This window comes from Maylandia zebra, unplaced genomic scaffold (assembly GCF_041146795.1).
Source record: "Maylandia zebra isolate NMK-2024a unplaced genomic scaffold, Mzebra_GT3a scaffold11, whole genome shotgun sequence".
In the NCBI taxonomy this organism is placed as follows: Eukaryota; Metazoa; Chordata; class Actinopteri; order Cichliformes; family Cichlidae; genus Maylandia; species Maylandia zebra.
In genome coordinates this window covers 575,968-595,388 of record NW_027490041.1, presented here as the reverse complement: position 1 = coordinate 595,388, position 19,421 = coordinate 575,968, and the positions used below count along the sequence as shown (strand labels likewise).

The window sequence follows — 19,421 nt, the reverse complement described above, 5'->3', positions numbered from 1 at the left end:
CCATGTAAAGGTGAATATGGAGCGTTTATGGAGCTCGTTTATTGACCAGCTGTCAGTTAGAAGTTAAGAGTTACTAGGTTAACAGAGGTTAGCAGTAACAGTACGGGGAAGTATATTGTGTTGTTCTTTTGTTGTTTTTATTTTATCGTACTTTACTTTGTTATTTTGATTTTACCTGTTGTGAGTGCTTCCCGTAATTCTCCTTTTTCTTGCGCCGCTGCGGCCAGAGTTCACAACATTACATATTTTTGTATCTATAAACAGGAAGCTGACACTCTCCAGACTTTATCAAAGGTGTGAGCGTCACAGCAGAGGCCTTTGTGTCAACGTAGCTGAAGACAAAACACAGAAACACATGAAGGAGATTTTCCTGGCCTGGATTTTATACAAATATTCTGCAGTACATCAAAAATGAAAGAAAACCATTAGTCAACATATGAACATCACCTCTGAAGTTACAGAGCTTTGATTGGAGACACAGCTGAGCGTTTTGCATTTTGCATAATTAATTACATAATTAATTATGTAACCATAATTAAATGGTTACATCATCTTTAAAGTCCCCAGAGATCAGGAAAAGGGCCTGAGGGTGCTGTGTTTGGAGTCTGCTGGTTACAGTGTGCAGGACCTCACAGGCTGCTGCAGCGTTAGCAGAGGGCGGGACATACACAGCTATCATAATCACGTGTGTAAACTCTCGTGGTAGATAGTACGGTCTCATGCTAACCGCTAGCAGCTCAATGTCCTTACAGCATAGCGTCTCTTTGATAGAGAAATGCCCAGAGTTACACCATCTATCGTTCACAAACACAGCCAGACCCCCTCCTCCCTTCTTACCACTCTCCGCTGTTCTGTCATAAGAGGCTCAGCAGCTAAAGCAGCACACCTGGGTCTCCCAGCCTATTAAAAGCAGCCCTTTGCTTCACCTGCTTCACTAAACATTATTATTTTAAGCAGAGTGGTGTGATTTATGTAGGCATTGCTGTGTGACAGGATGACTTTTCTTGCACACCCACCAAATGAGGGCGCACATGCTTCCACGCCCACTGGTGACTGCACACATCCTTTCAAGGAAGCATTTCATTCATCCCTAACAAATGGAACAAAACACTGTGCAGCGTGTTCAGGTTTGAACGTGGCCCTGGCCTCTCTCTGCATCCACCTGGCACATGCAACACACATCCACTCCCTGCTGAACTGCTTGTATTTGATGTGTTGAAGTTTTGGTAAAGTTTGAATAAATTCCACTTTATTTATAGGAACATTTCATCTGTGGACTCCTGCTTCCCCTCTCCTTGAGCCAGTTTGTGACGGGAACATGACATAAGAAAAGTAATTTATCCCTTTTTGATTCTGTGTATCTGGCGCTCATCCAGTGAGTTCACACTTGGCAGAAACAGACTGAATTTGTCTGGAGAACTTTGGCTTCAGCCAAGTTAGATAAACACACTGTGTCTCTGTCAAAACAGCAGTGTAGTTGTGGCACCCCTGTGAGGGAATGACCACATGAATATTATTTTGTGTAAAACACTCATGTAACGGGACATTTTTCATTGCTATATGTATTTATTTTCAGTTTCTTTAAGAGGATAGAAAATCCATGTAACAGGGATTCATTTTATGTTAGAAAGCAGTGAGGGCGGAACTTTGGTGCTTGCTCCGGGGTTTCGGGGAGCAGTAAGTGGAGCCCACCTTCCGCTGCTTCCTCAGACACGTTCTGGAGGAAAGCAGAGACGCATCGTGTCTTCCTTACTCTGCTCTTCACCTGCTTTTACAGGTCGGTACACGGTGCTCGCACCGAAAATGTTGTTTATTGTCACCATGGTTACCCACGTTAATGTGAATGGGAGAGTTAAGGCGGTCCGCCAAAGTTATTTATATGTAAACACGGGAGAAAACCAGAGGAGTGTCCCGCGCGACCGCACCGCGAGCCCGCTCGTTAGGTGGAGCGCTCGTGAAGCAGAGTCAGTGCGCTCCTATGCTCTGTGCAAACGTGTTGTAATGCTCCAATCAAATCAGTTCTGTGAGATGTGAATGTTAATAGTTCTGTTAAAGTGACTGAGTAGATTAGCTAGTGTAACACAAGCACTCTGAGCAACTCTGTGTAGCTAACAGAGGCATTCATGGGTTGATTAAACAAGCTGTGTTTCATGATGCACTAAATAGTGATTTTGCCAGTAAATTACTGGAGGGAACAAATGTAATGTATTTACCAATGCTGTTATTGAATAGAACTGTTTAGCCAGTAAGACACTGCAGAAGACAATGTGATGTGTTTATTGATATGATAAAAGGATGTAGCTGTTATGGAAAGAAGTGTGAACTTGAGAAACTGAACCAGTTAAAAAGAGTATATTTCACTGATGTTGTGAAATAAGTAAATGTAATTGATGTGAATGAGGAACCAGCTGAACAGTATATTGAAAGCTCATGTTTAGTGTTTTATAGCATTTATTTGTGTGAAATAAATCAGACTCAGACACGTTCTGGAGGAAAGCAGAGACGCATCGTGTCTTCCTTACTCTGCTCTTCACCTGCTTTTACAGGTAACATATTTGTCATCGAGGTCTTCATCCTTGGGACCCGTAACATAGTAACTTCTTCATTGTTATACTTCTATAGTTTTCCCATTTTGTGAGCTGTGGATGTGGAAAGTGTCTCAGTGACACATCCACATGAAAACGGCGTTACCTTCGTTCATTTGCACGTCAAATGAACGAGCTGTTTGGACTTTAACGTCACAGCTGATGCTTCGATACTCGAACTCAAGAGTTCAGCTTCCACTCAGAGGTACAAGTACACACAGCAAAGATAAACGTGTACACAAGGTGGAACCCACAAGTGCACAGCTCCAACCAGAGATGGGCAGTAATCCGATTACTTTTTTCAAGACACGAGTAAAGTGAGGGATTACTATTGGAAAAAAGGTAATTAGATTACTGTTACTTTCCCGTAAGCACGCTGCGTTACTGCGTTACTAAAACCGCAGCTGTGTGCAGATGAACAATGGATAATCTATCGAGTGTGGAGAGAGTGTGAGCGTGCAGCGTTTAAAGCGTGGAAGCACTGACCTTACTTTGAGTTTGACTCTGTAAAAAGTGACAAAAACATTAGCATCCGCTGTTCACTGCGTGGGAAGACAACATGCTCACTCACTATGTGTTAATGGGCATGCTTATTTATAACTTTGATAAAATGTCATAAAAATAATTCCATGCCAGCTCACCATTGGTGATCAGGTAGTTTCTGTTCCAGTTCCAGTCCCATAAATCATGAAGCTTGCTGCCAGAAAAGCTTCAAATCTCCTTTGAAAGCTGTTTGTGGTCTTGATTGTGGGAGCTTCAGTTGTCTGACTCCAGCTGCCACACAGTGCTCACTGATATCATTTGCAAAAACCCCAGTGTGACAATATTTATCAGTGAAGCAGAAATCAGGAAGTGACGACTTTTCTTTGAACATTTGCTCAGGCTAAGCTGTGCTTTCTACCACAGTTGGGAATTTCCTGGTTTACAACAAATTATTGTGTCAACACCGCATAAGATTTCAAACTACAGGAAAATCACTGGAGTTATAAGAGGCAAACAACGACACACACACCACATGCATGCTGTTGCTATTTATTGTGGATTAACCTGTCAAGGGCAAGAACAAAATAATTCTGCCTCAAATACAGGAAATCATAGCTTTCCTGTATTTCCTCCATTGTTGGCATGCTGGTTAGTGCTGTTGCTCCACAGTAAGAAGGTCCTGGGCTAAATTATCCATGAATGTAAACGGCTGTGTGTTTCTATCTGATAGACTGGTGAGCTGTCCAGGGTGTACCCTGCCTGGTAACCTATCACTTCAGGGTTATTTCCCAGCCCTGCTGCAACCAGGATAGAGATAGGAGGATGGTAGTTGTTGTAGACCCATTCAATTTCAATTGAAGGATTAAAATGTTCCAGGAGCTCAACTTACTCCATCTGAACATGTTTCAATCGTGTTTTATGAACACAACATGCAGCTTTACTGAATATGAAAAGGTTGTGTTGATTTAACTCAGTTGTTTAAGTTTCTGCCAAAGCAAAACCTTTGTGTGCAACCAGTGTCCACTATTGAATCAAGTAAATCCAACATGTTTTTGTCAGTGCAAAAGGAGTTACGGTGCCTGTATTCCTGCACAATATTGTCCCGGGAGGGAGGAAAACTTTCTGGTGAAGTTTTGGTTGATTTTTGGGTTTTGCTTGACACTAGGTTGATTCTATCAGTGAGGTTTGGATTGTTTTCTTTCTCTAAGAGAGAGAAAGATGGTTTTATGCTTGGACATGTTTGCAATGGGCCCCAGTATTTGTTACTTTATTAGTATTTTATTGGTTGCGTTTGTTTGTGCTTTTGTTACAGTGCACTGAGATAAGAACATCTGAGAGGTGTGATCCACCGGTGGTGATATTTTGGTATTTTGTGAGTTCCCGATTTAACAAATCAGCTCTTTAATCCAGACCTGAGAGGTTGAACTTTAAAGCGCTATAAAATATTCTTACTGGAAACAGTGGCAAAGTGTTTTTCTCCATGATTATAATGGGCTTGGGAGAAATTCACTTATATGTGACATTGATCACATGAGAAGTCCTGAGCCTAAAAGGATTGCAGCGAGTCAATCCAGTCCAAAAACAAGGAACTGTTTTCCTTTAAAATGATGACGTCATCTTGCTGGTGATGGAGGCTCGAATAGGCTGCGTGTGAGACTCCATTATCAGCAATATCTGGTATGAATGTGTGTGGATGTATGCATGTGACTGGACTGTGATGGACTGACGACTAAAAGTTTAACTGACTTGATACTGAGACAAAAACGGTGCCGACTTTAGGATTGGTGAATGTCCACAACAATTCACCCAGCCTGTAGAAGAAGGGTGGAGGTTTTGTCTTGCTTTGTTTGTGCAGGAGCAGAAGGATGACAGAGACTAAAGGGGGAGGCTGTAGCTTCACATGAGTGTGAGCTGTAGACTGAACCCTTTGGTTGCTAATGTTGAGTCACTGATGTTTGCATTAAGAAAATTGTGTTTTATTAGCTGTGTTTTAACCCTTTAGAGCCGATCGGAGCGGACACGCTCTGTTTTGCGTAACTATTTTTAAATCCCAGTAGCACTGCAACCACGTAAGCTAGCACAAAAAAAATTTTTTGCATATGAAACCGGAGGAGTTGTACTTACATCTCATGCCAGCTTGTCCTAGGTCACGGTTTCCTTCCACATAAAGCTTTGCAAAAACTGCATAAAAAGCGCTTGCAGGAACAAAAACATAATATTCCAGAAACACGCTTTGCCAATCCGATCAGCTGTTCATAACACTTCCTACGTTGGAATAGACGTCAGCGCGAACTTTTGCATTTCCGCCATTACCTGCCCGAAACCGGAAGTAACGTCATTTTCGCGGAAATGTAGTCTTTTTTATGATCAGGGCCTCAGGGCATATACTGGTCTTTTTAAAAGTTATCTTTGACTTTATGCCTTTCTGTGTCGTTTCTGGGATGCTTAGGACTCATATTGCACTGCTGGAAATAGTTTATTTTGATGCATATGCTGCTTTTTTGCAAATTTGCACTATAATATTTATTTTCGTTTTTCTTGCAGTGTATAAAAATTGGTGTATTTCAAAAATAAAATTATGAAGACACTCAAAATAAATTTCCTGTGGTGGGAAACTATTTTGTGCAACTTTTTTGTATTTACAGTTTTGAGGGATAAGCCTCTTAAATTTCTCTAACTACAAATATATGTTAAAAAAAGCAAAAACGATTTTCAATTTTTTTGTAGTTTATTGCACTTTTTTGCAATTTATGTAATTACTATGCACTTAATGAATACATATTATTAAAATCTGGGCTATAATGGTTGTATTGATGTATAGCAACTTGAAATGCTCCCAAAAATGGCTCCACAGCATGTAAAAATATAATATAAGCTCTGGCGGACTTGGTTCTATGGTAGGTCTTAAAGGGTTAATTAAGGTATCACATTATATTGTTGGGAATGTTAAATGCTAAAGTGAAGAAAAGCTTTGATTTCACTCATGACTGAACATGTTATTATTAACCATAGCAGGCCACTGTAAAGAGTCAATTAACTGTTATAGAGGAAAAAAAGGCCAAAAACTCTGTGAATACCTATGAATAACAGGCAATGATAGACTTGTCACATTCAAAATAGAGATATGTAATAACAAACACGGGTCCGTGTCATTTAGGTTCTCCATTGAAATAGTCAATCATTTAGAAAAGTAGAATATATATATATATATATATATGTCTCAACGTTGTTTCTCAATAATATTAAAAACCTAAAAACTATTGTTGTGGAAGATAGAAGTCACTGTGACAGCCCTCTGACTGTGGAGGACGTTTGTAATCCTATTTCTGCACTTAAGGCCAACAAATCTCCCGGCACAGATGGTTTAACTGCAGAGTTTTATGAATCATTTTCTAATCTCCTGGCTCCGTTCTTACTGCAGCTTTTCATAGGAAGTGTAGAGAATAACATCCTCCCTCCTACTCTTACTCAGGGTCTCATAACACTTATTCCAAAGCCAAACAAAGACTTACTTCTCATTGATAATTGGAGACCCATCTGTCTGCTCAATGATGACTATGAGATTATGGCTTTAGTACTTGCTAACAGAATGAAAGAGTTCTTGGACACAATTATCGATGAGACACAATCAGGCTTTATGAGAAACAGACACCTTTCTAAGAACATGAGACTGGTTTTAGATCTACTTGATTACTCTGATTTGGTATCTGACTATAGCTTCATTCTCTTCCTGGATTTTTAAAAGGCTTTTGATACAATTGAACATCAATTTATTTTCCACTCTTTGGAAAAATTTGGCATTTTTCTGTAAAGCTATCAAAACCTTGTACACGAATGGCAATAGCTCAATTAAAATGATTAAGACTCCACCCCGAGATTTGACCTGTTATACAAGGAATCAGCACAGCTGATAAGGAGCTCATCATCAGCCAGCTAGCTGATGACACCACACTCTTCTTGAAGAATGCAAATCAAATCCGTCCAGCCCTTAGTGTTATTAGTGATTTCTCTGAGGCATGTTAATACTTTTAGCTATTTTATATCCATAAATGTAAGTTTATTAATAAAACACCATATTTCTGCCTTTTTATAAGGATATGAATTGTACATACAATCAATTTCAGACTCAACCAACAAAAAGCCTCTCAGAACAATATTTATATTGTAACAGTTGCTATTGTAATGCAGAGTATCACCACATGGCGGCGCCTCCTGTCTCACGACTGGTGTCACCCCCTTTTTGTTCTTCTTCGCACTCCTCCTGTAATGGATGCTCCCGTGTGTACGTGGACTAGTGTGCTCTTTAGTAATGTGTGGTAGAGGTAGCACTTTTATTTTTGATATTGTAAATAAATGAGTACTTTTTGGAAAGTCAGAAGCTGTTGCTCATTCGCTATCCACCTGCACACCCCTGGCTTCATCTCCACTGCACGTTACAACTGGCGCCCGAACTTTTTCCCCTTGGACTTCAGACAATTTTTGCATCCCGCCGAGGATTCTTCTCTTCTAGCACGTGAACTGTCTCGGAGATCCCCCCAGTTTTGCGGACGCTCGGACGTTTTCTCCAGCCATGGCCGCAGCCTCAGCTCAGGTGGGACCCGACTAATTTCTGGATACCGTGGTGTGCCGCTGCTCCGCTTGGGAGAAAGAAAAAGAGAGAGTATAACGGCTCAGTATAACGAAACGACTTAAAACTAATCTTCCATTGAGCTCTAGTGTTGCAGACATGCTATTGTAATAACATGGTTCTGATCACTCCAGTCTAATTTCAGTTGTTGGGCGAAATTTTATATGTGGTTTTTCTAAATTTAATCTTGAACGCATTTTTGCAGTTTTGTCTTTCTAGTCTGACCTAACTGACTCTTTTACTGCTATATCAATAACTGCGCTGTGCCCTGGAGCGGCTTAATTTTTTTGAAATCGCAATGGCACACTGCCCAGACGACTCTGACTCAGACATGGAACTTACCTCGTTACCTATGTGCCAGATAGTTGAAAATGTGACTCCTAGCCTTAGCCAACAAGTGGTGGAGTTAAGAACTGAGGTGAATAAGCTTAGTGATTGTTTACGTGACTCACTGAACATACAGCAGAGTTTACGAAGGCAGTGGGACCAACTCACAACGGGGAACTCTCCCCCTCCTGCAGTCCCACAGTCTCCTGTTTTCCCAATGGCCACATCGACACCTCATGTTCATGTGATGGACAAAACTGAACCCACCAACAGTACCAATCCGTTCCTGCCCAGCAACCCATTTCAACCTACAAATCCTTTCCTCCCATCTCACTCACTTGAACTCAGTAGCACTTCCAGAGTGATTGCGGCAGCTTTACATCACGCAAAGCTGGAGCCTCCTGTGTATGCTGGGGACGGAAAAGTGCAACCTGAGGAATGGTTAAATGCAGTTGGCACATACAAAGCCTCATTGAACCTAACTGATGGGCAATTGCTAAACGAACTGCCACACTTTCTTGCAAAAGAGCCCGGGAAATGGTTCAAGGCACTGAGCTCCCACATCACATCATGGGCTCAATTCTGTCAACTGTTTAAGACAGTTTTTCTGCCCTCCGACAACCAAGAACGCATCCTGAGAGGAATTTTGGATCGTGTTCAGGCTCAGGACGAGCCGCTCCCAACCTTTGTCGCCCACATGTTGAGTGAGTTTGACAAACTGAAGAGCCCCCCACCTGAAAAAGACAGAATTGACCTAATTAGTAAACATGCTCTCGAAAAATACAGAGTTGCCCTGTATGGCGCTAATGTCACTTCTGTAATGGACCTGCTGCTACGCGCTCATGAGCTTCACTCAGTGCTTGGACGACAAAGACCACAGCCTGCTTTATGTAGCAAAGACAACTATAAGCCTGAACCTTACTGCTTCAAATGCTCTCAGCCAGGGTTCACTACACGCACCTGCCCAAACTGTAACACCCAACCTCATTTGCCACAACGAGCCTCGAACACCGCTAGGCATGGCCCAGTCCAGCCATTGCCAGCACCTGGCCCCTCTGACCCTGGCCATGAAAAGGTGGAATTAAGCAGCACCACATCCCAGCCACAATACAGGCAGTCGGGAAACTACGGGGGGGGGGAGGACATTTCACAGAGGCCAACCTTCCCCCAGTTACTAACGGAGCCTCACACGCCCGATTCACTACAGGGTGGACACAGTCTTGGACACTTGGAAGACAATTTTTCACAAGTCCACTGGAATACCCCACTAAGAACGAAAGTGAACTTCAATGCTTCATCTGTGGATGCTACCCTCGACACGGGTGCTTCCCTCTCGGCTGTACGAACAGATCTCATTCAAGTAAATGACTCTTACCCTAGAAACACAAGTGAGTGGAATGGTCCTGCACTTAACCTCGCCAATAATGCTCCCTGTATCCCTGTTGGTGTTATTTGGCTCAATATTGGATTCATGAACAAGAACTTTTACCAGCGTTTTGCCATAATACCAGATTTGTCCTCTCCTTTCATTCTGGGAATGGATTTTATGGCAAGAGCTTCTGTTTCTATTCACATTCCCACTAGAACAGTCTACATTGAGGACATCCCCTGCCCACTCGCAGACAATGAAGAGGACCTTCAAAATGATTACTCACATTCACCTGGAACACTGATGTCTTTGGACTTGGTTCGCTCAGACTTAACAGCCAAACTGTCTGAAGCAAGTCTCTCAGAGAACAACAAGGATGCTTTACTAAATCTGCTCAGCAAGTTTAGCTCCTTGTTTGATGGTCAACTTGGTCGAACGGCTCTCACTGAGCACGCCATAGAGACTGGCAATGCAACACCTGTCAATCTCCCACCCTATCGCACGTCACCTGCTAAGAAACGTGTGATTGAAGAACAAGTGCAACAAATGTTGAAGGACAACATCATTGAACCTTCCACAAGCCCTTGGGCAGCTCCTGTAGTCATTGTAAATAGAGCGGCCACGGAACCAAGGTTTTGTGTGGACTTTCGAGGGCTCAACTAAGTTACCCGAAAAGACTCTTATCCCCTGCCTCGTGTAGATGAGTCTTTGGACTTTCTGGCAAGAGGAAAGTTTGTCTCGACATTGGACTTAGCGCGAGGCTATTGGCAGGTTGCTGTAGCAGAGGACTCGAAGCCTAAAACTGCCTTCATCATTTGCGGTCTCTTCCAGTTTCGGGTGCTGCCCTTTGGGCTCTGCAACGCACCTGAAACTTTTCAGAGACTCATGAACTCTGTGCTTGCTGGCCTCATTTGCAAAACGTGCGCAGTCTACCTGGATGACATTGTTATCGCCTCACCTACCTTTGAACAGCACATAGTGGATCTTGAGGAGGTGCTGGGCAGACTCCAGGCTGCTGGCTTGTCATTGAAGCTCAAAAAGTGCCAATTCTGCCTCGATGAATTCACCTTTCTCGGGTACCGCATCACATCATCAGGTGTTAAGCCCGATCCGGACAAAGTAAAGGCGGTTAAGGAGTTTGAAAACCCAAACCTTAGTGAAACACGTCCGTCAGTTCCTTGGCTTGACTGGCTATTATCGACGCTTCATTCAGAATTATGCCCGCCATGCCGAACCTCTTCACGCCATCACCAGAAAGGACAATGCTTTCCACTGGGACGACAGCTGTCGAAGGGCCATGGACACTTTGAAGGATCATGTCACATCAGCCCCGATCCTGTCATTTCCAGACTTCAACCCCCCCTTTTCCATTCACGCCGATGCATGTGACATTGGTCTTGGGGCAGTGTTGATGCAAAAGGATGACAAGGGTCGTGAGTACGTTGTGGCTTTTGCTAGTCGCTCCCTTCACAAAGCTGAACTCCCCTACTGCACTTCAGAGAAGGAGTGCCTCGCTGTGATATGGGCTCTGGAACACTTCCGCCCATATGTTGAAGGTGTTCATGTTACTATCTTCACTGACCACAACAGTCTCAGGTGGCTCATGTCTCGTCAAAACCCAACGGGCCGACTCGCCCGCTGGTCACTTCGTTTGCAGGACTTTGATTTCACAATAGTGCATAAACCTGGTGCACAGAACAAAGTTCCCGACGCACTGTCATGCAACCCTTTGCCTCTGACCTGTGACAGGCCGACTGATCTTTTACCAGATCATGCTGTTATGGGCAGCCTGAACATTTGTACTCTGTCCCCCGTCATTCTGGCTGACCGTTCACAATTGAGACCGCTGCAGTTAGACGATCATGTCACAGGTCCACTCCTCAGAGACATTGAAGCAGACTCTCTGAACAGCTCGGACAATGCCACCTTGTTACAGTATGTTGTGTATGACTCTCTTTTGTATCACAGAGAACCCAAGTCCACATGTGCTTTGCACCCTTTGAAAGAGCTGAAACTGTTTGCCCCTACTTCCATGAGAGGCACCTTGCTGGACTATTACCATGACCACCCCACAGCAGGTCACTTGGGTGTTTCTAAGACATTGGCTAGACTGCGTTTTAGGTTTTTCTGGCCCAAAATGGCAGCTGATGTGAAACGCTATGTGATTTCATGCTCAGTGTGCCAACTCACCAAGCCAAGTCAGAACAAAGCAGCCGGTCTTATGGTTCCCATTGTCCCCCAGAAACCCTGGGAGTATGTGGGTGTGGATTTTGTTGGGCCACTTCCCCGCACCCCCACTGGTAATGCTTATTTGATCGTGTTTGTTGACTATTTGACTAAATGGGTTGAAGCCAGTGCTGTCAAAGAAGCTACATCTAAGGTAGCAGCTGGTAAATTCGTCACTGACATTTTTGCTAAGCATGGTACACCCACTTACCTCATTTCTGACAGAGGGTCTCCTTTTGTGAGTGAGCTTTTTGAACATGTTGTTTCTTTTTTTTTTTTTTTTTTTTTTTTTTTTTTTTTTTTTTTCCTCTTTTTTTTTTTTTTTTTTCTTTGGCCTGTCCCGTTTGGCTCTTTTGCCATCAGAATTGTTGTCTAAAGGCAAAGAAAGATGCCCAACGGATTTACTTTACCAAACTGACCATCCCAGCCTTGCCGTAATGGTCCATTTGATTCACCTTTTATTGTTTATTTTATTTTCACTTACTGAATACGGGACAGACTTGACTGGGGGAAAGAAGGGGAGAAAGAAAGAGGGAAAGAGAAACAGCTGAGAAGAGGGACGGGGGAGAAGGGCAAAAGACAAAAACCAACAGAACGGGCAGAGAAAAAAAAATGCATCTATCGATCACCTGGATCACCTGCTGAGAAAGAAAAAAGAAAGCAAGCAGAAGAGAACAAGAGTAATAGAATAAACAACATCACAATGATATATGGGAATATGACAGTAAATACTAAATGTTAAACATTATTGTGCAGCACATAAGATCAACAGAACACAGTGTGCTTTGAGGTAGGAGCCAAAAAGGGTGTAGTTTGTGGGTGTGATCACCCGTGTGTACACCTGTGAGCATGGACGCGCTTGTTTTTTGTTTTTTTAAAAGGTTCCTTCATGTAATAATCTGCTAGAGGGTGTGGGGGGGCCACAGCCCCGTCCTCCAGGGCGTGAAGCAGGTGTGGAGGAGATCAAAACTCCAGACATCCAGAGGCCCCCAGAACACAAGAGACCAAGGAAGACCAACAGAGGGGCAGCTGCGCCACTGTCCCGGAAAGAGCTGAGGAGAGTCCCAGATGAGGGCTCACTCAGCAGCCGCGGAGCAGAAGCCAGGGGGAGTTGCAGTGACGCGCCCGTGAGCTCCGCCGGCAGCCAGCTGCGCCTGAGTGACCGAGCCCCAGGCCGAGAGGCCGGGGGCACCCCACCTCCGAAGTGGCCCGAGCGAGCCCCAGGCTCCAGGCCCCGATAAGCGGCCGCCAAGGAGTGAGCCGGTGTGTACCTGGACGCCCATCCCCGGACACAAAGAACCACCAACGCACCGATGTCTGAGGGGGTCCGCCACTGGCAGGGGAAGTGGTGGTGGGGAAGAGTCTCTGGCTGGCTGGAGCGGCATCTAATAACCAACTCGCAAAACAAAATAAAAACAACACAACAAACAGATATTATGATACAGACTTATAATCTGCACCGATGTTTTTTCTAAATTCTATAAAGTGAGCGCGAGAGCCCTCGGTGCGCCTGCGCGCTGCTGAAGTCAAAGTAAACTTTATTGTCATCTCCGCTACAGACAGTCCAGCATATAGAGAGACGAGACGACGAGGCTGCAGTTACAGCGGTGCAAGTAAACAAACAATAAATATAAGAAGAGTAAGAAAATAAATCTACACTTTAGGACTCGAGGTAAAGGATCAATAACAATTTAAATTTATAATTTACAGTTTGATGATTTAAAGTCTCACACAACCCGTCAAAAGGGGCGGGGCCGGCTGCTTCCAAGTAGAGCACATTTCATTTATAATGATGTAAATCCAAGCCCATCATGGATTCACGATCTGAATCCTGGGTTGTGTGAAATCCCAGAAATCAACCTTAGACAAAGTGAATCTGTGAACTAAGGTGTAGGTCTGTTAGGTTAATTGTGCTGATCCTCGGGTTGGGGGATTTGTGTTTGTACTGGAGCGCAAAATTCAAACCAATGGAAGATGGACAACAAAAGTTCAAAGCCATCAGGTGCTCAGGTTAGAAAAAAGAGAAAAGATGCAGGTAAGCAGACGTGTGATTGGATAATGGCAGGTCATCCTGAACCAATCAGACTAAACTCCAAACAATACATTATGTTACAGATTTTAATATTAATTAGTCATTGTTACTTGTTGATTTGTCCTTTTCTCATTGTGTGACGAATTATGACGACTGTTTGGTAGCTGTTATTGTCTCTCTCTCTCTCTTCATGTGTGTTTCTCTGGTGAAACAATAGTTTTGTGTTAATGTTAGTGCTGCACCATTTTGCATAAAATGAGAATCATGATTTTTTGCTTAGAATTGAGATCATGATTCTCTCATAACAATAAATAAACATAAAACAACAAATGTCTCACGTTTTGTTGTTGCAGCAAAATGTTGTCCTGCTTGAAATTCCGTCTCCACCGTTGCTCGACGCTGCGTGTACACCTTCTGCGGATGGCGGTAACACACAGTGTGCGTGGACTTCCCCTGCACAGAAGGCAACTACAAATGCTGTGAATGCTAAATAAACAGAAACAAATGATCCCTGTTGTCTTTGCTTGATGATTGGTTTGAGTCTTGACAATCCACATTGCTGGCGTTGCATCTTTCAATGCCAGCAATGGCAGGTATCAGTGCTCAAACCTTTTGTGTTTGTTTCCAACAAGTTGCCCACCTCGGGAAACAAAAATGTGTTCTTTTACTTGTCAGATGAACATATGAGACACTTTGACTCTTCAGTGCAGTGTGGAGCCTAACAAAGATCTGTTTTGTGTCCCAGCTGATCAGCAGGAGGAGGAGAGTCTGACGGAGCAGCAGAGGAACATTTTCAGCTACTTGGACTCAGCTCAGCCACTACAGAGGAAACAATGAGCTCAACACAGAAGGTGACAGACAGAGCAGGACCATATGACCAAAGATATTTATCACCATATACATTTGAACATTTGCCATAACGATGTAGCTGACGATAGAATTGACACCAGACAAAATACTTTACAGCTCCACAACTTTATTAAAAACCCATCAATGTATTTTCACTGAAACAAGCAGCTGTTGTTTATGTGCATTAAAGTTATATAAAAATGTAACAGTGCAAATGCAAATTCCTCGCTGACAGTTTAACCAAAAGGCGTTTCCAGTGGAAACTGGCCGACACATCCTGAGCATAACCATGTATAATATCCACTAAAGTTCAGAAGAGGTTATACAGTCGTGGCCAAAAGGTTTGAGAATTGCATAAATATTGGAACCTGGAGAAGTTGCTGCTTAAGTTTTTATAATAGCATTTTGCCTGCACTCCAGAATGTTATGAGGAGTGATCAGATGAACTGCATCGTCCTTCTTTGCCATGAAAACGAACTTAATCCCCAAAAAGCCTTACCACTGCATTTCATTGCTGTCATCAAAGGACCTGCTGAGACCATTTCAGTGATCGTCTTCTTAACTCAGGTGAGAATGTTGGCGAGCACGAGGCTGGAGATCATCATGGCTGTATCCCGATTCAGGTTCTGCAGCTTTAAAGTCCTCAAGGGCCGCGTACTCAAAGACCGCTAAGGCCGAAGTGCGAGGCTCGTAGGCTCGTGAAATGGGACGTCTAGCCTCCGTCGCGCTGCCCAGGTTGCCTAGCAACCATGATACTAACAGCTGGAAACGTTTCATACAGCTTTGTTTGACAGAAATGAAGGAGAACATATTTAGTTCATTTGTTTCTACATGAGCTCTGTGTGATTTGATGAGTATCTGAGGCTGAGACCACAGGACTGTGAAACATGATTGTTGGGCTTCATTTCTGTGCTGAACAGTCGTTTAAGATTAGCTGTAAATAACAATTAGCTGATGTTGTTCATGAGACTAAAGTCATCTCACTGTGGTAATGTAAATATAATATGGCCAATATTATAGTTATTATATTAATCACTTCACTCACAGACAAGTATCTGTGACAGTGTGTATACAGATGTATCATATATAAGAGACAAATATTGTTCATTTAATATGTTGGTACTAAATGTGGTTCAGTGCTTACATATATGTGTAAAAAGCAAATGTACGAGCTGTGATAACTGTGTCTGATAGAATGAAGAGTCGACTGATATATGAAATATTCCTTTATTGGGTGAGAAAATCAGACCATGTCATAACTGCTGTAAGTCACACAGAATAGATATCAGAGCCTTAAACAGGCTGACGTCTGCTAAATGGGTCAAACTGGGCAGAAAGTCTACAAACACATAACATCCTTATAGAATATGATGTAACACTATAGATCAACTTAGCTCAGAATATATAAAGCATATAAACAGTTACAGCAATATGATGCAACAAACACAGCAGCTACTGATCCAAAATACTCAAAGCTTCATAGAACTGAAACCAACATTTATTTTTAGCTCCATCCTGCTGCTGATACAGACTTTAGGTTTGTGAACATTAAACTTGTTGCTGCCTTTCATAGTGTGTAACTTGAAGGCCCTGAGTACTTTCTCCCACACTGGAAACACTGGGATGATCACATTATTTGAACATTACCTAATAAGACTGATTCAGCACAGACAGTTATGTTAAACTTTCCTAGCAGTCCTTCACAAACAGGGAACAGTCTGTCTATTCTCTCCATCTGTCAGCTGCTGCTGGCTCTTCCTCCTCCTCTTCCTCACACACTGCTGAGTTTGTCCTGGTGGATCATCAGGGCTGCAAAGCCTCACAGATGATGTGCAGCAGTGGCTCCCTCAGTCTGTCCTCACTCTGGACACTTGCAGTCGTCACACATGGAAATCAAATGTGTGATAAGCTGCAGGATTCAAACACAAGTGTAACTTATAAACACATGTTCATACTTTTATTCCACAATCAGAGAGAAAGAAACAGAGAGAGAGTGCAGGACAGACAGACAGGTGACAGTCTCAGGTGTACACACTGCTACACAACAGCACCAGAGAAGCAGGATTTAGTGTTTGTGTTATTACGAGTGTAAACAAGAAGAGTTCCAGATGGTGCAGTGGACACATGTGTGACTGCTGTGATTAAAGCATCTTTCTTTCAGCTTAACGAGTGAACCGTCAGCTCGTTCAAACACACGTTAAAGTGCGTTTGGCTCGACACCACCGAACAGAGGCAGCAATATAACACAGCTAACATTAACAGTGCAGTGGATCCTGCTTGTGCCGTGATGTTCAGGACTGCAAACCGAGCAGCATCACTGACTTTCAGCTTGTTGTGTTTGTGGATATATGACTGACTTTAATTATCCACAAAATCATCACATTCTCTGTCAGATTAAGGTCGACTATTGAACGGCGTATATTTTAAAGGCTTTAAAAGCAAGTTAACGCTGAAAGTACAAACATCACTAATGTCACATAACTCTGCCGACAAGGCATAGCTATGGCTATGAAATGCTCTTTGTGTATCACTTCTTCATTATGAAAGATGTCATTAATGCACTAGTAATGTCTCATCTGGAGTATTGTTCAATCATTTGGTCAGCAGCTAATAAGACAGATCTTAACAGACTTCAGTTAGTCCAGAATAAGGCGTCCAGATTAGTGTGAAGATGTTCATACTATACTAATATTGATAAAATGCATAATAACCTTTCTTGGCTTCCTGTACAGGCTAAAATATTCTATGGCTTACTTGTAGTTCTAAAGAAAGCAATTCTGTTAAACACACCACATTTATTCTGCTCAGCTGCAGTATCCAGATGAAATACATCATCATATTACACAGTTTTCAACAAGCTGCAATTTAGTAAATGCTCGAGTTAAAAGTAACGTTTTGTAAAACTGTTACATTTAGAGCAACTTTTAAGTGGAATAAGTTGCCTTAAAAAATTAGAGAATTATTCAAAACTTCAATGAACACTTAAAAGCCGATTTACAGAGCTTTTAGTTGTTGTAAATATTGTAAGACATGATTTGTTTTTGAAATTTGTATAATGTGCCTCAATGTTATTGATATTATTATTATTATTGATTGCTTATGTTTGAACAATTGTGAAACCTCACTGTGGATGTAAGAGTGAAATTATGTGGATATCTTGAATCCACTTTATTGTGTAATATTTTATGTGAGTATTTGACGGAAGACGAGCAACATCTGTTGTGGAAGCTAACGGGGTTCCTTTAGAATAAACAAACATAGGATTTATTATCACTGAATAATTCTGTATAAATCTATACAAATTATAGAAATATGTGATAGGAAACAACAAAATAATCTAAATTATAAAATAATGTGTGTGTGTGTGTGTGTGTGTGTGTGTGTGTGTGTGTGTGTGTGTGTGTGTGTGTGTGTGTGCGTGCATGATTTTAGTGTTTGAACAGTCATGAATTATCTTTAACAGCAGGTTGGATGTAATGTGTTAGAACTACCAGCAGGTGGGGATAAGAGACCTTTAAGGTGTTTGGTGCCACGCTCCACCTTCAGGTTTAAAACTAGTGTTAATGGAGTTTGAAGGTTGAGTTTGTTCCACGACTGCATTTCACTCACTGCCTCTGTTTGTATCTCTGTCACTGCAGGACCAACATGGAGCCAGAAGTCAGCGCTCTCAGGAGGCCGACAAACCTCACAGAAGAAAGGGAGAGAAAAAACACACCTGTGACGAGTGTGGGAAGGGTTTTACTGTGAGGGCTAAACTAAAACAGCATCAGGTCATCCACACTGGAGAGAGACCGTTCAGCTGTGACTTGTGTGGAAATTCTTTTTCCAGGAAGGGTTACCTAAAAACACACCAACTCACAGTTCACAGTGGAGTTAAAGCGTACAGCTGTGATCAGTGTGGCAGAGCTTTTACTCACAGTAGCCACTTACAGAGTCATCTAGTTACCCACTCTGGAATTAAGGCATACAGCTGTGATCAGTGTGGCAGAGCTTTTACTCACAGTAGGAGCTTACAGAAGCATCTAGTTACCCACTCTGGAATTAAGGCATACAGCTGTGACATCTGTGGAAAAACTTTCAGCCAGAGATGGAGCCGAAATACACACCTACGCATTCACACCAGACATGATGTGTACTGCTGTGAACAGTGTGGCAAATACTTTACAACAGACGCACACTTACAACAACACATGTTTACCCACACTGAGGAGAGACCTTATCAATGTGACCTGTGTGAGAAGACTTTTAAATCTCCACGTCACCTGAGACAACACCAACAGATCCACACCAGAAAGAGACTCTACAAGTGCAGCTACTGTGAGGTATGTATTTATATTGTTATCTTGTCATTTTAGCCTGACTGTTTCAGATCAGAATCAGAATTGCCAAATGTTGAGCAGGTTTACAACATTAGGAAATTGCTGCGGTGCTTCAGTGCAAGCATAGTGTCATAAATAGCACTTAAATAGACATGAAAAAATAAAAGTAAGAATAAGAATTAAAGTGCTATGTAGAAAGATATATACATGAGTGCAGGTGGTGATCAGTGCCAAACATGAAATGATGCAGGGAACACAGCGTAGGGTCATGTGTTAGTGGTGGGAACAGTCATATGGTTATTGTTCATGTGTCCAACAGCAGAGGGGAAGAAACTGTTCTTATGGCGAGAGGTTCTGGTGCGAATGGACCGGAGCCTCCTGTCTGAGGGGAGCAGGTCAAACAGACTGTGTCCAGGGTGAGAAGGGTCAGCTGAGATCCGAGCTGCACGCCGCAGTGTCCTGGAGGTGTACAGGTCCTGCAGAGATGGGAGTCTGTAGCCAATCACCTTCTCAGCAGAGCGCACAACACGCTGCAGTCTCTGTTTGTCCCTGATAGTGGCTCCAGCGTACCACACGGTGATGGAGGAGGTGAGGATGGACTCGA

General features: G+C 42.7%; 1 long non-coding RNA gene across 1 annotated transcript; it reads left to right on the top strand.

Annotated features, from left to right (window-relative positions):
• Positions 1-1,740: 1,740 nt before the first annotated feature.
• On the top strand, positions 1,741-18,777 carry LOC143415970 (uncharacterized). The gene is made up of 3 exons (XR_013096398.1): positions 1,741-2,546; positions 14,395-14,500; positions 18,137-18,777. It is a non-coding gene; the product is annotated as an uncharacterized LOC143415970 (long non-coding RNA).
• The last annotated feature ends 644 nt before the right edge of the window (positions 18,778-19,421 follow it).